This window comes from Poecile atricapillus, chromosome 1 (genome assembly GCF_030490865.1).
Source record: "Poecile atricapillus isolate bPoeAtr1 chromosome 1, bPoeAtr1.hap1, whole genome shotgun sequence".
In the NCBI taxonomy this organism is placed as follows: domain Eukaryota; kingdom Metazoa; phylum Chordata; class Aves; order Passeriformes; family Paridae; genus Poecile; species Poecile atricapillus.
In genome coordinates, this window is record NC_081249.1 from 159,197,372 (window position 1) to 159,210,094 (window position 12,723).

The 12,723-nt window shown below is 40.4% G+C and overlaps 1 long non-coding RNA gene across 1 annotated transcript; it reads right to left on the reverse strand.

Moving 5' to 3' along the window:
• Nucleotides 1-659: 659 nt before the first annotated feature.
• Nucleotides 660-12,714, reverse strand: LOC131572794 (uncharacterized). Its single transcript, XR_009276052.1, has 3 exons — nt 12,537-12,714; nt 4,091-4,242; nt 660-1,061 (listed from the first exon to the last, which is right to left on the reverse strand). It is a non-coding gene; the product is annotated as an uncharacterized LOC131572794 (long non-coding RNA).
• Nucleotides 12,715-12,723: the final 9 nt, after the last annotated feature.

A 12,723-nucleotide genomic window follows, 5' to 3' on the forward strand; every position in this document is an offset into this window, starting at 1 on the left:
TTTGGAACATACCTGGAACCCCAGGATTCTGAAGCTGCACTCCCCTGTCACAACGCCGCTCACAAGTACCAGGGTATGGAACTTGCAAGAGCTGAGAGTGGTCTTCCTTGGGCACCTGTCTGGAAAACAGTCTTCAAAAGATCAGGTAGCTGCATGACATTCCAGAAAATGTTGTTCCCCTTTTGAAATGCCTTGTCTACCACAAGAATCACATTAACAATATTGAGATGCATGTCTGTTCCTTAAAAACCAAGCTTTCCCAGAAGAAAGATAAGAAAATAAAAGTACTAAAAGCTAGAAATACCCAAAACCCACCACCACTTAGGAATTATTTGTCTATTATCTCTGTCTATGCTACATAGATAAAAATGAGGGATTTTATTGACACCATCTATGCTATATGGAAGGTTCTCAAGGAGCACTGTATTTTCTGTACATGAAAATCTGCTGAAAGTACAGGATTTTTCCATTTTCATGTAAATTGAACATTTCTTTGTGTTTCTTTGACTTCATATAACCAGAACCCTAGAAATGCTGTATTAAAAAAATTAATAAATGTGATACCTTGCATAACTCAAACTATTTTATAGTTATTTTTTTATTTTTTATTATGTCAATATTTATAAAAATAAAAATGCTATTATTTTTTAACTGTTGTAACAAAAAAATTAGTGTTATGGTATTGAAAGTCCAGGGACTGAGGGCTTCCCAAAATGCACACAGAACCAACACCCAGCAACATAACTGTGTCACAGGAAAAGCAAAGTTGAGTGACTACTGCAAGTGCAGAGCTTCTGGCAGGAGATTACACAGCAGAGGGAGCAATTGCCCTTCATCACAGAAGCAATTGAGTAACTTTTTTTCCTTACACCATTAGCATTGCTGTAGCTGCAAATTATTCTAAGATGGGTTTGTACACCAACATATCTCTTATTAGACGAAACACGAGAACTGAAGAAAAAAAACCCAAAAAATCCTCTTTGAGTACAGCTGAGTACAAGAACTCTGCATTGACTTCAACAGGCATTGAAGTATAGCATCCAATAGAAAAAGCAGCTGGTCTCTCTGTTCAGGAAAAGAGATAGATAATTGCTGGTGTGAAATAGTGAGAATTCGTGAGAAGGGAAATTATCATTCATTGTAATAACTATGCTGAGTCTACAGTTGATAGTGACAGTTTTATATCCTAAGATATAGAAGGTGTTTTGAGAACAAAAGATGTGAGATCAGGGCTAAAGCAATGGTGTTGTGTGTTTATTCTTCACTAGTTTTCTGAGGGAGTTTATTCTGGTATGTAGTCATTTCCTAGTTTGACCTACAAAGCTTCCAGGACACCATCTGGTGCAAAGGCTGAACAAGGTTACATTCTTGGCAGGGAGAATGTAGCAGCTAGAGACATGGGAAATTGACTCTGGGGTGTATTATTCATATTAAGAAACAGGAAGACACTCCAATTCAGAATGCATCTAGAAAAGGTGCTGGAGGTTTCACAGCACTGTGTTTACAGAACCTCACAGAGAAGATGTGCCCCGTGCCTTACACAGTCAGGGTCACTGCAACACAAGACATTGTAGCTCACGCTGTTTGCACATGAATAGGGCAAAGTCAACAATAAGATGAGAGCAGGTGGACACATTCAGTGATTTGTATTAATATCTAACAGCAAGACTTGCTCTCATTCCATTCTTTAAATCTTTACCTTTCTAAAATAGAAAAAATACAGCAAATTTCCATTTGCAGTCTTTTGCCTAACAGACTAGTCATACCTGTTTGATTAGACCAAGTGTCAATCTTAGCTATCTTTATCTTTAAGCTTAGCACCCTTTGATTCCTACTAATATAATACAATTTAGCATTTCAGCTTTCCCTTTGCTATTCAGTCAGATCAGTTACAGGATCTAAAAAAGACCTGAAAAACTGAGAAAAGGATCTTTGTTCAGCATGGGTTCCCAAGAGGAGCAACTCAGTCATCCACGAAAGAAAGAACTCATCAATTTACTACAATTGATAGATAAAAAAATATTTTGGCTATTTTCAATAAACTGAGACATCTTAATATACAATAAACTCCCAGAAGTCAAGAATGATAGGTTTTATTATAACCACACCACTGGAAGGTAACTTCCACCCTTTCCAGGGACCAGTGAACTGATAGATGCTGCCTGCAGCACTGACTTCTTCTAAAGATCCACTTCCCAGGACAGAGAGCATCAAGGTACTGGACAAAATCAGTGCAAGTGCCTCCAAGTTTGGCTGCTACCTCTATCTGCCCTGCAGCTGACCACATTCTTACCATGGGTATCCCCAAGGGTACAGCAAGGCTACTAACTACCTTCTACTAAAGTAGAAGTTACTTTATTTGTTCAGCACTGACACCAGCAGGAATCACACAAAAAGGACAAATGGGTGTCTGGCCAGCACTGTAACCCAAATGACCAGAAACTCTACAAGCAACCAGTGAGGATCTGGCCCTTTGTAACAGTTAGTTTCAGACCCAGAAAAAGCTGAACATCCGTAAGGATAGCTGTGAATTTGCCAGTCTCCACCTACAAACAGTGCAAGCTGCTGCCATTCATCATACAAGTGTTCTTGGAATTTGCTTGCTACAGCTTTAAAAAAGGTCAGATAGAAGGTGCTCAAAAAAGAATTATGCTGTGATCCCTGTGGCTGTTTTAATTGGGCAGCCAACTCTGCCTTGTGACAGACAGCTGGGAAATGTAGCTACCAAGAGACTGAATTGTATCCACATTTAAGCACTCGAGTTTCATGCGAGCATGTAAATTGTACAGCAGGAATTTAAGGGATGGAGCAGCTGCCTTATGAGGAGAGATTTCTCTCCTTAATTTGACGACATGTAGGCTGAAGTGGCTACAACTGAGAACTGCAAAATCATGAAGGTAGTTGAGAAAGTGAGAGCAGATTGTTAGTCACCAAACCTTGTAATACTACAAGTATGGGCACTCACTCAAATTGCATGCAAGACAGGTTTCAAACAAACAAAAGAAATAATTTTATTTTGCAAACACAGCTGTAGGGAAATTTTGGTGATGTGGGACTAGGAGACCATTAATATCAGCAGGCTAGACAAAAAAAGCAGGCAATAAAAAGAGAATTATTTTACTGACAGTCGTTCCAAAATGGATAAGGGAATGACCACAGGTGTACCTCCCAGAGATTTTACTGTTACTGTCCAGGGCAAAGATATCTGTCTAGGTGGGCCTTAGGTTTGACAAAATAAGGTATTTCTTACACTTTTAGGCATGAAGCCATGACTGGAGAAAGTCATTGCCACTGTAGGCCTAAAAGCCCAGACTCACTGCAGGAGAGGCAGCTGACATGGCATCCCCTGTAATCACTGTCAGACCACATGTACTTTAAAAACCTGTGCAAAAGTAATAATGCCATAGGCATACACATTGAATAATTGCTTCTGCCCTGCAGAGCATTGAACCTAAATTCAGAATTGTTTCTGTTATATCCTGGTATCTATAACTACTGAAGTTTTGCAAAAATTCCCTTATTGTTTTTCCTTACATGCAGCTCCTGTCCATAATACTCCCTGCTCCAGAGGAACTCAATGATGGCACCTTTGTCCCTATTGCAAAATGAATTTCTCCCCAAAACTTGCAACCAACCAAGTAAGCTCAATTTACAGCTTCATAAAGATGGTATCTAATAATGGCATGCCTGTCCCACTCTCACAATATGAGAACAGAGATTTTAAAGAAAAAAAATCTGTCATTTGCTAGCACTCAAACACATGCTGGTTTCCTCTGAGCACAACAGATTTCACCTGCTTCCTTCCTTTTCCTTTCAGATCCCGCAGCTGTGACAGATACTGTTACTAACACACACAGCACATGTGCCACATGTCCCTTTATCTTCCTCTCTCCATTTCTACACCCCTGAAATAGTGAGAGGAAACTGAGCTGGCCAGAGTTATCTGGATGTATGCAAGGCCCAATCAGAGTCATAAGACCAGATGGATTGACAATAGCTACTGCTCCTCCTACTTATTAAATGCCACCTCTTTTCCCAGAATTTTCTGTAACATATGTAGTGGTCACTAGTCTAAACTTGACCAAACAACTTATCCAGCTTCATACTATGGTGAATGGGCGGGCGGATTTCTGAATATGCTTGTGACTTCCCAGGAAGGCATAAGAGAGATGGATCTAATTTTAGCAAAGCCCACTCCTTTCTCAAGTCTGAGGAAAAATCTGTTTCCATTTTCTCTGAAGCCTGCAAGGAAAGTAGGAAGGCACAACATTTTCATCATTGAAATCCAATAAAAATATGACCATACACTAGCTCATTTCTCAGCATTCCAAATATAACCGGAAAGCATAGTGTTGTATAACACAAGAAGACAAGCACTGCCCTACAGTGATAGAGATTTTATCTATCTCCCATTTCAATGGACACTAGTCAGCTGGAATTCATTCATAAGTATTTATTTGATAGCAAGAGGATTTACACTGGTCCAGTTGCCTAGAAGAGAAATAATTGGAAATTACAAGAGGAAATAACCTATTAAAGCCATGCATTTCCTCCACCAGGCATCATACAGGTCTAGTCCACTCTGTACCCTTAGACAGAATTGATTTGATACAGTTGTCTGAGACAGCAGAGAACTGGACTAGAATCCTTCCCAGTGGAAGTGAACAGTGGAAAGAGACACCTCTTCTAACACTGGGAGTAACAAATAAGGCAGCTGGGCTCTCAGCAGTACAAAGCAGCAGATCAGTTTCTCACAACAGAGCTATTAATGCGATCACCTCTCACCAATAACCTAAAAAATTTTAATAATCAGAAAACTGCATGATACTAAAGTCATTCTGGTTGTGGCAAAGGGAGAGCCATGTAAAAATATTCCTAAAACCAAACAAGCAATGAAAGGGGAAAGAGACACGACAAGACACTAGAATGGGTTGAAAGTAACTGGGCCCTGGCACCAGACATCAAATTTATTCCTTGGCTTCAGATATCATTCAGGAAAGTTACAGAGGCTGACAGAAGAAGTTTCACTTATTGGAAATGTTCTCTAAATTTCAAGTTATCTAGATTCTAAGTTAATTCCAGTCCGTTTTTAGGAATTGCTTTACTTTTTATTGTTCTGGCAGGAAAAACTTGATCCTACATATTTTCATTCCTAACCACTAGATGTCACTCAATCCATTTCTGTCTCATGCCCACCACCACAGTAACTTACTCCCGAGGGGAAAAACAACCGGGAGAAAAAAAAAAAAAAAAAAAAAAAAAAAAAAAAAAAAAAAAGCTAACGAATCACTACGGAGAAATAGAGAACACGCAAAACAGGGCACAAAGTTTTCCCAAACACAGCCTCTTTGTAAGCCTGAAGTAGCTTTCAAATACATAGGTCAAGATGTTTTGAAGCCGAGACAGATTCAGCGCCACTTTCAGCTGGAGAGGGTAAAAATATCAACTCCGTAGTTACAGACACAGAATTATTAACTGTTCAATTAATTTCAAATTCAAACAGCAACAAAGTTAACAACTTGGGTGGAAAGAATCGCCTCTTAAGCCGCTGCAAAGTCCACTATATTCTCTAAGTCTGAGCCTTGATCCCTGCAGTATATTCCTTATCATAGAATCTTAAAATGTTTTGAGCTGGAAGGGACATTAGAGACCATCCAGTTCAAGCCTCCTGCCATGGGCAGGGACACCTTCTACTAGAACAGGCTGCTAACACAACCTGGCCTTCCTTGAACACTTCTGTGAATGGGGCAGACACAACTTCTCTCTGCTCCAGTTCCTCACTTCTCTCATAGTAAAGAATTTCTTCCTAGCATCTAAACCTACCTTCTTCTTCCAGTTTGAAGCCATTCCTCCTTGTCCATTAACTGCATGCCCATGTCAAGAGCCCCTCTTCAAGCTCTCTTATAGTCTTTCTTTAGGTACCAGAAGGATTCTAGGAGTTCTTCCCAGAGCCTTCCCTTTTCCAGGCTGAACAACCCCAGCTCTCTCTGCCTGCTTTCATAGGAGAGGAGTTACAGCCCTCTGATCTTCTGCATGGCCCTTCTTGTGTTGGAGCCCCAGAGCTGGATGCAGCACTCCGGGGGGGGCTTACCATCTCACCAGAGCAGACCAGAGGGACAAAGTCACTAGATATAGATGTATATACCACATCTCTGTGATGCCAATAAGATCATAGCCCTGCAGGCACCTACACATCTCTAATTCTTCATGGTTATTCCCCACACTGTGTGCAATTGCATAGACGCATTTAAATTGCACCTTAATCCCACCCCAACCCTATCCCAATGAAGCCGACTACCTGCCATCTCTCTCCACACATGTTATAAGATATTCCCTTGGAAAAGGTACCTTTTTAATTTACAGCCAGTTGAAAAAACTCATTCAGCTCTTTGTACTATACCTTAATTTTCATGAAACCCCAACCCTACCTGCAAAACCCGCAATGACAAATTATCTCCCCTGTATAAACAGACATCACTGTGTGGCATCAAGCACATTTCATACAATGCCTAAAAAAATGTAATGCAAAACTGAATGGGAAAGTATACTTACTAGATTATCAGGTTTTGGCAAACCAGGGAACATATGACAGGATTGTGAAACAGTAACAAGGAAAAGGAAGGAAGGGAAATCAAGAACCAGAAGATTAACACTGACAAAAACAATGCACCATTTGTTAATAGTGATAGACCCTTCTTTTTCATTAAACTTTTCATTCATACTCTTCTAATACATTCCTCAATGTATTAGAATATTAACAAATTCCTATATTCTTTTCAGTCTATGACATAACAGAGCAGATCACTATAGTCCTACTGATCTATGCATTTCTACTCTAACATCAATAAAGCATTTCCAATAGTGAAAATAAACTATATCTTTAGCACAGCTAATCCTTTTGTAATCAGTCTTCTCCAGCCCCCAAACATACCTTGCTATAGGAATTAACCTACTTTCAAAAAAATATTGGTCTTTCCATATGCACAGAATTTTCATTCAGAATTTATGCAGCCTAGAAACCAAAATAAAGAAGGTTGGCTTGCTGCTTAGGAGAAAACTCGCATTATAGCCCTGGTCTACCACTGTCTTCCTGCGGGATCCTGGACAAATCATTCAGGACATGTTTACAGTTCACAGCAGAGGACAATGCAGAGTGCTCTGAGCTGCAGATCCCCAAGCCAGGAAACACATGTGGCACAGCACTGCTGAACCTGTATGAGCCAGTCAGTACTGGTACATTAAGGTGTCATTGCATGGAGGTGGTTGCCTGGCTCATGAGGTCAGTGATCACACAGCCTGCTCAGGTGTCTTTTCACCAACTAAAAGCACTTGCTGGTTCTTCACCTCTTTTCTCCACTTGAAGAGTGAGAAGAGTAACCCTTTCATGTTTTGTGAAGATGCTCTAGGCATACAAGCAAGAAAACTAGGGAAGTGCAGACAGAACTGAGTACCAGAGAGAAGGGAATGCATGCAGAACTATAAAACCCATGCAGCACTTCAAAGTTGCTTTCCTGCAATAATTTTATCTTGGACATCAGGGAAAAAAAAAAAAATTAAAATCTTTTACTACTAAATGATAAAGTTAAAACTGGAGACATTAAGGACCAAGCTGTGAAGAGAAAACCGATCAGCATCAATTTGACTTGGAAAACTATAAAAAAATATCATAAGAAAATAACTTTGCTCTTGGAAAGTGCCACTTTATTGACATTTCTTGAAGAAAAATACACTTCTGCTGAGAAAGGTTACGCAGCTTCAAGAAGGATTTTCTGAGAAAAGGGAGAGGCACCAATTCCAAAATGTACTGCCAATCAGCAGAGTTAATGATAAGACAGAAGTTCAAACTGCATGCACGAGACTGGGCACGGGGAATTAAACCTAAGGCTCCACATAAGCTCCTGAGCTGGTGAGTACAGGAGTGGTGCCTTTTGCATGTACAACTGAATGCTCACTGTAACCCCCGTAAGACAGGCTCACATGTTAAACAAAACTCAGCACACTTGTTTGGGTGTGAGGAACATTACATTTAGATTTCTATTTCACACAAAGCATGGCTGGGATTTGAAAGCAGTTCTTTCAAATATTAAAAATAAATACCCTATCTGTTGGTGTATTCATTATTCTGTTTCCAGTTACATCTTTCAAAAGTGTCTGTTCTGTAGCAGTGTAGAAGAAGAAAAATATTTTATGGGATAGGAGCCGGTTTTCTCTCCATCTCTAGAAAATAATATCAGATAGACAGAAAGGAAATTAAGAATTTTATGATAAAATCTTACCTTTATCCAAAAGCTCACTGAGCAGTTAATAAACTTTAAAACAGGCACAATTTTTTACAATTTGGGTTCCACACACCCTTTGGAAAAAAAGCCCTCTTCCTTCCCTGCTAAGTACATTGTTTTCATATTTATATTTATATTCCTTTCAGTGAAGTTTGATGTGAAATCATATCAGACTGTGTTCCTTCCTGTAGATCCACTTTCAGTACTCAAAGCTGGGGTGGCTACAAGAGACCTGGAAAGGACTTCTTACAAGTGCATGTAGTGATGGGATAAGGGGAATGGTTTCAAACCATAGGTTTAGATCAACAATTAGGAAAAAATTCTTTACTGTGAGAGTGGTGAGGCACTGGAACAGGTTTCCCAGTGAGGTCGTGGATGCCCCATCCCTGGAAGTGTTCAAGACCAGGCTGGATGGATCTCTGAACCACCTGATCTAGTGGAAGGCATCCCTGTCCATGGCAGGGGAGTTGAAGCAAATGATCTTTAAGGTCCCTTCCAACAAAAACAATTCTGTGATCCTATGATAAATACAGAAGTCTCATAAATACTGGCTGATATTTTAAAGCTTGATTTGATCTAAGTCTCTTCTCCCTTAAGTGTGACCTAGGCATTAAAAGAAATCAGAATGACTGCAACTGAAGAGAAAAATGTATGGAGTCATTATATCAGTCTCTGTTGAATTCATTCTTAACTGCCAACTAACCAGGGCTATTCTGGCACTGCTGTGCCAATTGATCTCCCAGACACACTAAACATTACACGTGCTGTAATCAAGCAACAAAAGCTTTGCTGTTATCTGCATAGGTAGTCCTGATTAGAGCAAAGGCAAGAATAAATTTTGGGGCAAAGGTAGAATTCCTGCTCGGGGCAAAGATCTACTGCAACACATGCAAACAGCTCAGCAACACTGTGATCTCAGCAGCGTAAAGACATTTGTATGAATAGGCTAAAGGGAGTACTGTGAGCTGGAGAGAACTAAACACGGGGGGAAACACAAATAAACACCATGTAGACCATGAGGTTCACCCCTCTATCTTTAACTGAAAAGTTAAAAAAAGGGGAAGGGGAAGGGGAAACAACAAACACTTTTAAAACAAACACTTTTTTGTTTTTTAAAAAAAAAAAAACACTTTTAAAAGGCAGTTCACCTAATTTGTTGCAGGCTATCCAGTATGATACACAGGCACTGAATGACTCATGGGCAAAGTTCTGAAAAATCGATTTAGAAAAATTACAGGTGCCTTTGGAAGAAGCATTCCAAACACACAGAGAATTAAATAGAATTGACATGTTAAAAACACTTAAAGAAACCAAACAAGGTTAGGTAATTGCCTCAAAGCTAAGTAGTCTGGGAAATAAATTCAGAAATATGCTGATGTGTCACATAAGGCTTTTCACAGAGCTCTTTCAGGAATAAAAAAAAGGGAACCCAGCTCGAAACAGTTACAGAAAAAGGAAGTTAGTGACACAGAGAACCTTAGATCACAAAAAGGCCAAGTTGGATAAAGACAGCACAACCCCTACTCATGCTCTGAGCAACATTCAGTGTTACATATATTATGTACTTTGGAAAAAAAACCTTTAAGGTCATTGAGATGTTCCAGTTCACACTAAGAAACTGTAACTGAACAGTGGCCTAAAATTGCCATTAAGAAGAGGAAATCTCTGCTAAATGTTTTAATTGGTCCTACACAAGATCACAAAGACACTGTATTTGAAGATTAAAAAAGCAAAAACCCAAAACGACAGCAAAATGACTGTCAGAAGTAAAAAAAAAAAATCTTAATAAAAATTTAGAAGACATTATAAAACAAAGGGAACACTATCACTCACTATCCATGTATTCTATGTTTGCAGAAACTAATTTTGGATCCTCTCTAATAGAGACAAAACTCCCACTTCACACAGAAGAACAGATGAAAGAATTTATTTCTCAAGTGGTCTGTATATCACTTGCACATTTTTATCAAATATTTTATATCTTAAAAATAACTTATTTATTCCAGTAAGTTCTGCCTTGATTTCAATCCATTATCAATGTCATTTAATTTTTCACTAACAGCAAAACTTAACTCTGTCTTAACTAAGTTCCACCCATTTAAACCATTCTCGGGTGTGATATACACAGAGCATTTGCACAGTCTTCCTCTACAGAGCACAGGTAAATGAAAAATTTCTGTTGTTATTAAATAGAAATTGCATGCCCTCTGGTCCCTCACCATCTTAGCCACAACAGTGTGCTGCCAGAAATGAAAGGCAGTGTTTAATGCGCACAACACACCCTGCACTGCGAGCAACAGCAGCCATGGTGCAGAAGGGGAAGTGAAGCTCTGTCCTCTGCTGTCACCTCACATGCCACTCCAGTCGCCACTGCAGGGACTGGCACATTTGGCATGGCTATGCGCTATCCTTTTTCAGCTACATAAAGGTTAGTGCCATGCACTGCCTTAAAATACTGATCCCCTTCTATGGACCAATTATTTGAGCGATGGTCAGAAGGGAGGGATGGTGCCTAATAATTATCCAATACAAACTGAAACAAAAATCCATTGATAAGCTTATTTTGAGGTCTGCTGATACTTATCAGCTACATTTCCTCCAACTAAGACTTGAGAATATATTTTAAGACATGAAGCATACAAGAATTGTATTTCACTTCTACTACAACTATTTTTATTTTTAAGAAGGAATACTTGCTAATGGGCAAAAAATGTCAGCTAATCTTTACAAAATTTCTGGCTGCAAGTCAGGGTTATTAGCATTTCCCTATAACAGGTAGAAAAGCTGAGGTACAGAAGGCTATATGAACTACCAGCCCTTAATCAGTGCTGGAGCTCAGAATCAAAGCAAGCATCCTTGCCTTTATGGACAGCTGTGCCTGGTTTCAGCCAGGGAAGACAATACAGCTCTGAAAGAAGCATTTAAAGTCTTTGTACCCTGTCTTTTCCACAGTGCTGTTACTGGAAATGTACCTGCTCCCCAAGCAACATACAGATGACATCCCCCAATAGGCCTGTGCCATCACATGGCTGGCACCAGTCCTGTGTCTCTAGAGGGACTGAGGACCACTGGGGGAGAAGGGATTGAGAACATGGGAAGTTATGAACTGTTCTTGCAAAATGTGCCTATTCAGGGGCTGTAGAGTGATTCCCATCACAGGCTTTGCTGCCTCTTTAGATATAAGGAGTCAATGTCAACCAACAGTCAATTGCTCATAAGTAAAAGGCAAGGCAATAAAAACAATTAAAACCTTACAGAGGTGATAAATCTGCAGTGCTTAAGGTCCCTATTCAAAAGAAATACTTATTCAGTAACTTATATGTTTAAGTATACAGAAGTTAATGTAGGCTATGTGAAGTGATACTGGTGATTTGATTGGAAGGCAGAAGCTGGGATACACATTTAGCCTAATTTTCCTTAAAAAAAAAAAAAATACCAACCTTTCAGCGTTTTGGGCAATGTTATGTTCAACAGAAAATTGTATTCAAGTATTTTGGTTTCAGAAATGATCTCATGTGAGCAACAGCCTACAGAGCACTATAGAAGAAGTGGAATTTCTCTCTGAAATCCTCTACCCAGCTCTGTAAACGTTATACCCTATTCTCAGGGCACATCAAATTCCATGGCAACCACCATGTATTTTCCCTCATTTCCCCACACTGATGCTGAACCATAGCCTTTTGTTTGGAGTGCTAAATGAAACAGCTTTTTGAGATGCCCTTCAGACAGTTCCTCAACAGCTGACCCAGTAATTTGTCCACATCTCTTGTACTTGGTTAAATTACAGAATACTTTTATGTTGGAGCTTTCAACATGGATTAATACTACAGGGTGGTGAAAAAACACAGCCAGCAGTCCTGTCTACGGCAAGACACAGCCTAGCTCTAACAGGTGAGGACACAACCACTATAGCAGGTACACACTGGAGAACAGGGTTACAAGTCTCCTGCAGCATGTGGATAACCTCCCCTGAGAGTTCACACTTATCAGCACTATAGGAGAGCTGAAACAAAACCAGGCAATGAAGCAGAGGAAAACACTCTGTCTTTCACTTGTGGTGCATCTCCAGACCTTAGGTACGGTGTATTTTGCCTCTTCCTAGGCAGAAGAGCCCGGTGGGCCCCTCCCTTGAAGAGGACTGGCTATACGTAGCACACCCCTAGATTAGCGGCGCGGTTCCACAAGAGCCCATCCTTCACTGTTGCTTTGTGCTGCAGGAGCATCCGAATACGCTCTCCAGCCCCTACTGCTTCCTACCTGGAAAGCTCATCCCAGCTCTTCCGTTCCTCAGAGCTATGTCAACACGAACACCTGTCCCTGGCTCCAGCAGTGCTTTATCGCCTGTGGGCCACCCCCCGAGGCCGGCCAGCCGCCCACCCCGGCCCCGCCCGTCCCTGCAGCCCGAGCGCAGCCTCCGGCAGGCACCGCGCAGCCCCCAGCCCCT